General features: G+C 36.3%; 1 long non-coding RNA gene across 1 annotated transcript; it reads left to right on the forward strand.

Annotated features, from left to right (window-relative positions):
* The first annotated feature begins 1604 nt into the window (after positions 1-1604).
* Positions 1605-10806, forward strand: LOC130410389 (uncharacterized). Its single transcript, XR_008905005.1, has 3 exons — positions 1605-1802; positions 4013-4244; positions 10569-10806. It is a non-coding gene; the product is annotated as an uncharacterized LOC130410389 (long non-coding RNA).
* The last annotated feature ends 446 nt before the right edge of the window (positions 10807-11252 follow it).

Here is an 11252-nt window from a genome sequence, read left to right on the forward strand (position 1 = left end):
GTTTTTTCTGGATTAAAGAAGAAACAACTCCTGCTTTTTGGCAGGTTCAAGATGACTAGTTTCAATCCAGAAACCATTAATTGGGATCAAAGAGAATGAGATGGATCTATATATAAAAAAAGTTTTATCTTTCTTTTGCATGGTATTTACAAATACTCCCGTAGGCAATATGCTGCATCATTTGTGGTTATATATTTGATCCAAAGTACTGTGCAAATGCTAATATAGTTTTATAGTAGCAACACAATTTTAGCAACATCAGTTTCTGGTCATCATTTTATAGTCATTTATAAAATTCCTCATAGTCTGAATAGAGGTCAGAGGTCAACATTCCAAGGCTGCCTTTCGTGCTAGCTAAGGAAGCCAAAATAACCGGACATGTGCTGCAGATAAATACACTTGTTTCTGAATTCACACTCCTACACTCCATTCTACTCGAAACACTCTTGATTAACCACAATCAAGATCAGCCATCATTGTTAAATGAAAGACAGATATTGATATGCTTTTGAAAAAGTATCCTCACCCAAATCAATAAAGTATTTTTACTAATATATTTATAGGTTATACTTGTTAAATATAACCCTCCTTACTCAATTGTAAGTGTAAATATAAAATTAATACAATCTAGTTATGTTAAACAGATTCATTTGCTGTTCCTGTAGCTCAGGATGGTAGAGCATTATGCTAGCAATACCAAGGTTGTGGGTTCAATCAGGGAACACACATAATTATCAGATGTATGCACTATAAGTCTATTCAGATAAAAGTGTCTGTCAAATGCATGAATGTAAATGCATACTCCAAAATATGATATAATACTGATTATATTGTAAATATGGTACACACATTCCTTAGAATATTACAATGGAAAATCATATTTCATTTTGACATGTTTTCTGTGTCTCATTCAGATGTGAAAACTATAAAGTGTGTATTTTTTGAACTATTACCAGAGATGCAAAGTAATATACACGTGTAATTAACTATGTGTTTAGAGGTGTATAAGGACATATAACGAAACATTATGTTTTTTTTAACTTAGAATGACCTATTTCTTTACACGGCGGGTCAACTCACATAGAACTCGGCATGTTGTTTCTACAGTAGCCCTAAACGGACAAACTGCTCTAGAGAGCGCGTAAATGTTTTATCTCCTTCAGCAAAGAAGAGAAAATGTGACAACTAATTAGTCCCGTGTCAGCCTCCGTAGTGCTTCGAAAAGGAGGGGCGAAGTGCCCGCAAGATGTGATCGGAGCCCGCGCATGCGCATACCGACGAGCGAGACCCGATGAGGTAATCTGAGCTGCGTCAAAAAGGGCTGCGCTGCAGCTCATTACTCTTGCAATAAATGCATTAATTAACAAAAACTAACAACACAAAATACTATTATAGTAGTTCTGCATATGTGCATAATTTCCCCTTAAATTAATGATTTATTTAATAAAAAAAAGAGCTTTTACAATACATCAAGTAGGTATATATATATATATATATATATATATATATATATATATGGTCTTTGTCCTCAAAACCCATCTAATAGACTATATATAGGCCACTGTAGCCAAATGCAGTCTACTTTCACTCTCTAACAGGTTTTCTACTCAAATAGAAGTGAGGAACAGCTGAGCGCGTTCCTCTGTGATGTGGCGACCTCTCATGGTGTCTGAGCTCCTGGTCCTGCGCGTTCAAAGCGAAAGATCTCAGCAGTGCCTCTTCTTGACAGCCGACGAAAACTTCACCCGGGGCAAAAAGTCGAGTGATGCATGGATAGGACAGATCAAAACAAAAGAGATAAAGTAAGTTTGACGCGCGGAATCAATAAACAATCAATAAAATGTACTGTTTGGTGCTGATTCGGAAACACTGTTCCTGTTGTCTGAAAGGGTGGGACGTGTTTTGTAAGTTAGGGGGCTTTTCTTCTCATGTCCGCTCATGCATGACATAACAAACATGTAGCATCACATTGTAACTCATGAATCTTGTATTGTCTGCTAAGATTAGGGGGTTAAAAGCACCTGTTGGGTTTATTGCATCATAAATGCGAGAATGTAGGATTTCTTTATTTGACATGACTGGTCCGCTTCCTCTCATCCAAATTTAGTTAAGCCATATACAGTTTAAGTATTGATTTCTACTTTTTTGTAGTGATGTAACACTAAATTGAACAAGACGCATGTATATCTAGTGTATTTTTCACATACAGTCGGGATATGTGCCGGTTTACACGTTCCTCACGCAATACTCATACAGACAAATATACATCACACACAGATCTCTGCTATACTATTACCTCAATTGGAGATTTATGATGTTTGGCGATTTGTGTGTGCATAATATTTAAAGGACTATTTATTTCCTATGACATACAAAGACTGAAGGTCATTTTCTGTAATTCCTTTATTGTGCTTTGTTTGAACTGGACTTTACCCTGAAGGACACGCCCCATGGTTTCTTTTCTCATGAGTTAACACAGAGCAACTGTACAGATATATCTGGCACAAAAGAAAAGTTCATGGTCTATTTGTATATTGGCATGGGATTTTTAGTACTTACAAATATAGAGCAAAACAAAACTCTACAATAGTAAAGCACAGTTCATTCATTAAGCCGGTCGAAATTTTACAGGTACGTTGAACAAACTTCATTTTGTAACGTAGCTGCAGCCGGCTGCTGTTTGGGTATATGTATTTATTTTCTGAATGAAGATACAAGCATTATCTTTCAAAGGCTGTGCCTTCATGAGAAGCTTTATGCAAAGCAGAGAAATCTGTGGTTACACTCTACAAGGTGCTTCACAATGCCATAGGAACTTTTTTTGGCTAAATAGTTCAATAAAGAACCACCAACACCCAAAGAACCTTTCTGTTCCACAAAAGGTTCTTTGTGGCAAAAAAGGTTATTCAGATTATAAAAAGGTAAGAAAGAGATGGTTCTTCAAAAACCTTTGAACAAATGTTTCTTTGTGCAACCAAAAATGGTTCTTCTATGGCATCACTGTGATGAACCTTTTAAGCACCTTTATTTTTAAGAGTGTAGTGCTTCTATTAATGTGATTTAACTGGAACACACAACGTCTTGTTCAAGTAAGCAGACTGGTGACTCAGGGGTTAGAGTCTGGACTGAAGGAAAGATTTACTCTTATCATACCACATTTATAATGAGGAAATGTAAAACGTGTGATTGGAAATGATTACTTGCCATGGCCAGAACTGATTTCAAAAGTTGTTCTGAGAGACAATATGATACTCATGTTATTGTTCATATGATGCGCACATATTTTTATACAATAGAAGAATATAATTTATATTTATATTTTGGAGTCCTAGTTGTGTATGTTGCAATGCAGTGGGGTGTCGCTGTTAAAACAGGTTCCGTCATAAACTGACCAATTTATACAGTGATTAAAAATGAAGTGTAACACGAGTATCACTATTGTACCATTTTGTTTTGCATATTAATGAGTGGCTTAGTCATCAGTGAATAATAAAATCAAAATAAGCTATGCAATTTAATAATGGATGTAATAATCATTAACAGCATTTTACATCACAGAGGACACAATCATGAATGACATTTTTGATTAGGTTTAGCGAAAGTCTGTCATTTATCAATACACAGAGGCAAGATTTTGTATGCACAAAGTGAACTTGTTGTGTGTTGTTGAGAAAAGTTCAGACATTAAAACATCAAAACACGACCAATAGGATGGCGACCAATAGAAGACAGTGGAAGCCTTTAGGAAACTTGTTCGAAAACATTAACATTATTTTAATACATAATGGTGGTGGCACGGAAACGACACTCTTTGGCTTTTATTTATTAGTAATTGGTTCCATGAATTATCTCGGCTGTTTGATTAAATTGACCCGGCAATATTGAAACAGCTTTTGGCCTTATTACCATATGAGCTGCAAAGTGCTGGCTCACATATTCTCTCTCTCTCTCTCTCTCTCTCTCTCTCTCTCTCTCTCACTCTCTCTCTCTCTCTCTCTCTCTCTCTCTCTAGCCCATACTGTCCCTCCCCCACTGAGTCCTCTTACTCCACCTCTCTCTTTCTCTCTCTCTCTCTCTATTCTGAAAGTGCTTTCTGTTCATAAGACAGTCAATAGAGACAGGGCAACCTTGAGCAGGTGCAGAGGACAGTCAAACTGGACACTAGCTTCTGTATTTGACCTACGATCTGCCACCCCTGAGGAGCGTCTGCATTCACCCAATGTGAGGATCATCTATCAGTCGCTGTAAGTAGCTCTGCACTTGTTGTGTGTGTGTGTGTGACCCCGGCTGTAGCTCTCTCAGCTGTCTGTATGTCCCATTACAGGACTCTCTGTTGAAGCATGCTGAAGCATGTGACTTTGTTTCTATACATGTTTATGGGACATGGGGACGGATTGACACTTTGCGTTATACCATAGGCAAAACACAGAAGATATTAAAACTGAATCAGAATTTTGATTCAAACATTAATCTTGTATTGTATGGTTTAAAGGGTTATCATAAACATATGTGTGTAATGTTTTAAATGTATCCACATAGGGTTGGATGGTTAATATTGACTATTGGCTCATATTGTTTTGTATCTGCATTTGCATGTGTTTGCGTCTGCTTTATATGCAGAGAATCCTTGCCAAAACAGAACCAGCAGTGTCAATATCAAAATCCGTATTATGAATCACACCCCTTTAATCATTTTAAGTTAAACACACACACCCCAGTTTTACTATTGATTCCTTTCAAAGTGTTGCTAACGTGGGGTCTTGCTGATTTCCTTTAAATTCAATCAACTAGAGCGTACCTTTCATCAACTGAGAAGATCCACAGAAGTGTATTGTTGTGTTTATAGGGCATTTAAGGACATCACCTTAACTGCACATGATACAGTAGGTACATTTAACTGATATAGGACATTCACTTAACATTTACAAAACACAATAAAAGTAAAATATTTAGTGCCAGTTTTCAGGGAGTTCATGTTGTATTATATTAAAACAATGTTTCACAGCATCGCTTGTGTTATAAAGGAATTCTTTCATGTTTATAAAAGGGCTTTTTTCTTACACTTGTTGCTAGTGCTTTCTAGTTTTATGTTCTATCAGTAATTGCGGCAATAGTGGATCATTTAATTTAACTAAGTATTCCTTGATGTTTTAGAAGCCATTTATATATAGCAATTGTTATATAGTAAAACTTTCAGCTCACTGGTTAGATTATGGTGTAGCAACGCCAAGGTCATGGGTTCGAACTCAGGGATTGCACATACTCAGAAACAAATGTACAGTACAATGCAATGTAAGTCACTTTGGCTAAAATCGTCTGCCAAATGCAAAAATGTATGTAAATGTAAAATGAAAATAGTAATTAATTTGCAAGTGTAAAGCAATGTAACAATGCTAAAAGACAAAATACAACTGTCAAACAGAAGGATATAAATACAGTGGAACAAATTATTAACAATCCTCACATGCATACAGAAAAGAAAAGACCAATGAAAACTAAAACATTGGTGTTTTTTTGTTTGACTGTTTTACATGTGATTGTATTTTTTCTGACTTTAAAGCAATAGTTTGCTGGGATGATATCATTTTGCTTCTAGGCAACAGTTAGTACGTATTCGAGTACATCAGCTGATATCATCTATAATGGTTGATGTCCTTTGATACCTGAGATGACTCATAGCATAACCATGCATCATCCCAGCCCAACTGTACGTGTCATGTTTTTCATCTTGTAAGGAATAATTGTTTCTCACTCTTTATCAATGAGGAAAACTTTTTGACCGTTAGATTGTAACACTTTTTAGAATGGGTAGAGTTTAGAAAAGTTTTGTGGCTGATGGAAAGTTTTTCACTCATCACTGATCTGGCAACGCCAACTGAAGTTAATGTTTAACACGTACCTGGGCCGGCACTCTCTATTTGTTAGATAGATCTGATTTACAGTGAGACCTAAAAAGTGAGAGAGAAAGGGAGGGGCTTGACTGGCAGAGGTGATGTCACTGAGCCAGCATGGCAGGAAGCAAATGCTTCAAAATTGATTCTACTGCTGTCTGAGTTCAGAGCTGTATGGTCAGATTTTCTGATCATTTATTTTCTGTCAGATTTCTGTCAGGCCTCATGTAAATGGCTAGAGGCTGACCCTGCTTAAAGGGACAGTTCACCCTAAAATGATATCCGGTTATCATTTATTCACCCTCATGTCATTTAAAACCTGTATGGCCTTCTTCTTGAGAACACCAAAGAAGATATTTTGAAGAATGTTGGGCACCATACAGCATAGTTTAATTTGAACTTTATTAGAATAAATTAATAAATAGGTCTGGTGTTACTGTTTGCGCAAGCAGGAAGAAATGAACCCTTAATAATTCAGTCCTCACAGATATTACTTTGCATCAGGAAACTTTTCTGTACATTTACTGTACACCTGTTGCATCATGTGTTAGTACTTTTATGATTTGTTTGTCGGTTTAAGGCCAGAGAGACTGTGCAGGACTGCTCGTAGGCAATGGGGATTGTTTAAACAGTCAGCACACTCGTGATCATATATAACAGTGATAGGAGAGCTTGTCTATCATCTGTGGGGCAGAGAGGAAGGTCTTCATATATATCTCACATCCAAACACACTAGAACTACTGTAGGTCATTAATAGCATGACCTCAGACCACACGTAAATCTTAAAAATATTGAGAAGGTAGTGCTTCGTTTTTAAAGATTGTGGACTATCATAAAGAAGATATGATTGATATCGCGTGTGTTTTGTAGTTTTCTGAGTGTCTGTTCCATGATAATACTGAGCTAACGTGTATTAAAAAAACTGTCAATATCATTATGTGATTAAATTTTAATTTGTGTCCACATTTTTTACTTACTCATATTTTTATTCACCCGTGACCCGAGGTAGTTCGGATAAGCGGTAGAAAATGGATGGATGGATATTTTTATTCAGACACACCTTATTAGTTCTGAACATACTGTCAGTGGTTTATTGGAAGTAATCAGTCTACAAAAGCCATCTGCTGCAAATCAGAGGTAAAGATTGTGACTGAATGTATTTTCAAGGAATCAAGCTTAAATTTGATTGCTGATGGCTCATTTGTTTCCTGCATTAGCCAGTTACTTTGCTTGGCTAACATGTTCTGTCTTGTGTCAGTTGATATAACCTAATTATGAATTCTTCAAATAATTTTAGGTTAAAAGTAATTATTGTGTTGTTTAGTGTTCTAAGAGAAAGAGATTTTACAGTCTTTTAGTCTAGAGAATTAGCATAGACTGTATCAAGGCCAACAAGTAAATAAGGTTTGTGTGGTCATATTTAAATGAAACAATTTTATCAGGGCAGAACATATTTTTTAGTATGACTCTTTACCCTGTCTGCATCGGACCAAAATATAATATAACATAAAATATAACAATATATTACTTTATTCATTAACGTTTTAAAGCACTGAAAAATCTGAGCATGTGCACTTTTTCTGTTAAATGGCGGGCACCATATTAAATTCCTTGAGCGACTGATTCCCTTAGACAATTTTGTAGATAAATCTTTTTAGATTGATTTTTGAATACACTATATGACTAAACTTTAATTTTTCTTGTGGTTGTGTTCATCTAATTCTTGAAATTACATTATATTTAAAGTTATGCAGATGCATTTATCCAAAGCGCCTTACAAATGAGAGAGCATTTGATGTGTAATAATAATGTGTTTTTTTTTGTTACTATAATCACATTTTTACACTCTTGTACTTGCATGTGGTCAAACTTTGGTACTTTTGCTGATTTTTATCAAAACTAGCCAGTCTGTGTTTAGTGTCAATGGGAAAGACGGACACATGCACTTATGGAAATCAGTGTGTTTGTATGTATTTGCATGCACTCATCACCATAAAGCCCACTGACAGATGCATCATGTGACCAGGCCGCACGTTCACAGTCCTCAGGTCTCCTAGGAAACGAGCGGATCAGAGTGCACGGTTCTTTCATCCGAACACAAGCTTTCTGAACATTGAACTTGCCCCTCCTCCCAACTTAAGCTGTAATTCAAGTGCGTCATTCAGGAGTTTTCTGATGGGCTGAAATAAGTCAGTCTTTGTTCGTCCTGTCTGCCTTTCCCACTTTCTCCTCGTTTTATCGCTCGCACTCGCTGCTGCCCCACTCTGTCACTCCGGAGATGTGGAGAGCCCTGGAGACTATGTGAAAAAACACACGTAGGCACCTCCGGGAGGAGTTTGGCTGCCAGACAGTCCATCTAAACTTTCTGGAGATTATAACAGAGTTTACAAAACACCAGAGGTGCTAATATTTCTCAGATGTTCTGTTTGATATCAAATTATTAAGTTACAGTGGATTTGTTTTTGTGAATATTTCCAATCTCAGATCTGTTATGTACTAAGTGGTGTACTTTTTATTTTGTCAAAACATATTCTTTACCAAAGGATTTGTATTAACGTTGTATTAACGTTGTATTAAGGACCCTGTATTAACGCAATACTTCATCCCGGGTCTTCACATTAGAACAGATCATGACTTAAATGATTTTATGCGCCACCTGAATTATTGAAAAGTGGGTCATGTCATTTAATAGTACTGGATCTGATGAACATTTTCACTGGTGCACGATTTCAAGATGAAAGTGTATGTGTGTGTGTGTGTGTGTGTGTGTGTGTGTGTGTGTAGGCCGCTGTTTTCACTTGAGCTACTATCCAGTTACACTTCAATGGCACAACAGAATCAATGGCCTGCTTTCAACAAACAAGATCCACCTTAGAGAATCATTCTTTTCATTAGGTCTTTTTATTTCTTTATACTTGTAGAGGAGTGTCTATATATTACAGTGGTATTGAAGTTAGTGATGCACAACCCATTTGATAATAGATATAATGGATCTATTTTATATAATGGAAAACCTTCATTTGTTATGGCAATGGCATTTCATTTATATAACACGTTTTTCTACAACAAAAGTTTACCAATGTGCTTCACAGCAGAGAAACAACAAAAAAGTAGAAAATACAGATGAGGTCATTTTAAATGAGATGGGCATATCATTCCAAAGTTGTGGAGCAACAACAGAAAAGGCGCAGGAGCCCCTGCGCTTCAGCCTTGATTTAGAAATAATCAGTATTCTTTCTTTCGATGAATGCAGAGATCTAGTTGCCTTGTTTTCCATCAGTTTATCAGAGATGTATGAATGGGCCAGCGATTTAACAACAATAAGCAAGGTTTGAAAATATACTCTGTAGCATACAGTATAGAATAATATAATAGTAATTATTGTTTTGTTTTCAGTTTGATTAGTTTTGATGTTTTTAGTTACATTTGTAGCAATTCTATAGCAATTTATTTTAGCAATTTTTTTATGTTGCTATATAACAAGATTAAATAATTTGTATTATTATTAAGTTTATTTAAGTTTTTGTATATCATTATAATTTTATTACCTTGTTTCTGGGGCAACATTCCAATTTTCATACAGTGTATGAAATTTAGTGGCATCTAGTGGTGAGGTTGTGAATTGCAACCAAAAGCACTCCAACGCTCACCCCTCCCCATTGAAACACTATGGTGGCTGACACAGGACTAAGATGTCGTCACATTTTCGTTTCTTTGCCGAAGGAGATTACATATTTACGAAACGCACTCTGTAGAGCAATTTGTCTGTTTAGGGCTACTGTAAACAACTTGGAGAATTCTATGTAAGGTGATCTGCGGTGTAAGTAGTTAGAATTAACTCATTCTAAGATAATAAAAACATAACACTTCATTATAAAAGATCTTTATACACCTCTTAAAACATAGTTTTGTATATTATACAGCATTTTTTTCAGTAAACCCTAAAAAAATTACACGTAGCACCTTTAAGTTTTTCCCAATAATTTTAGGCCAATATTTTATCTGATTTCAATGAACAGAAATGTTTTCAAAGTTTTATCTTAAAGGGATAGTTCAGCCATAAACTCCAACTTGCTGTGTATTTACTCACCCTCAGGCCATCCGAGAACCACAATGAAGATTGTTTGATAAATCCGCAGCCGTCTCTGCTTCATATAATGGGAGTCTATAGGGTCCACCTGTCTAAGAGTTCCTAAAGCACATAATTCCAAAAAGCAGCTCCTGGTTACATGTTGACGTTTAGTGAAGCGAATCGTTTGATATTTTCATAAAACTGAACGTCATTTTTAATAATATTAGCCGTAATGTGCAGCCTCTGCACACAATCCCAATCTTCTTCTTGTAGTATTTGGCGCCACCTGCAGAAAGAGAGTGTTTAGGCTAAATAAAGGAGTAAATAAATGGCAAATTTGAGTTTTGGGCTGAACCATCCCTTTAAGTGAATTAAAACGACCTTGATGAAACTGTAAGTCTTTGTAACATAACATAAATTTAGTCAAAAGTTAATTTTACCCTTATCTTGTAAATTTGCATACTGTTTCTGTAATTTGACATTTTTTACCATAATTCTAAAATATGTGAAAAATCTGTAAAATAAAACAGTAAAATATTTTTTCACAGTGATATAATACACTTTTTATTTACTTTAATATTTATATTCTTTCTCTTCCAACTAGGTCACATATGCACTGGGTCTGTCCTGTCTGTTGAATCTGCACCTGTTCCTTGATCCAGTAGGGGACAGGAACTCAGTTCATTAAGGACCCTGAGCACCCATCACCCTGAACCCCAGCAGACCCGTCACACTGTCTCACTCCTCTGATTCTGTCCCTTCTCCACCTGCCCATCGCTCTCATCCCTCCCTGGAGCTCTCAGGGGCCTTCACCCTCCATGGAGAGCAAGGAGAGGGACGCCAGACCCTCGCTCAGGAGCCCTGCCTCACTCCTGGGAACCTGAGGGAGGGTCCTTTGCACACACAGAGCTTCCATGATGCCTCAACACTCACGGGTACAATAACTACATGTTACTATAGTCAATACTACAGATTTTGTAAATGCTGGGTGTACAGAATATCCATAAAATCCTTACAAACTCAATACCTAATTAATATAATCAATTTTAAAGCTAATTTTGGGATGTCAGTTTACAATTTGCCATCTTAAGTGTTTTTTTTTTCATTTTCCCTAAAGCAAATGGGTCTAAAATAGTGTTGATCAATGTGGTATCAATGTTCACACGTAGACTTCGCCTATACTACCATTGTTTTGGATTGCCTTTTGTTCAATGATATGAGTTTGTTTTGTCACCTGTTTAACTGACAAAGGCAGGAAAGGTGGGAGAATATCTAAGGAAGTTAGATA

The sequence above is a fragment of the Triplophysa dalaica genome, chromosome 21 (assembly GCF_015846415.1).
Source record: "Triplophysa dalaica isolate WHDGS20190420 chromosome 21, ASM1584641v1, whole genome shotgun sequence".
NCBI lineage: Eukaryota > Metazoa > Chordata > Actinopteri > Cypriniformes > Nemacheilidae > Triplophysa > Triplophysa dalaica.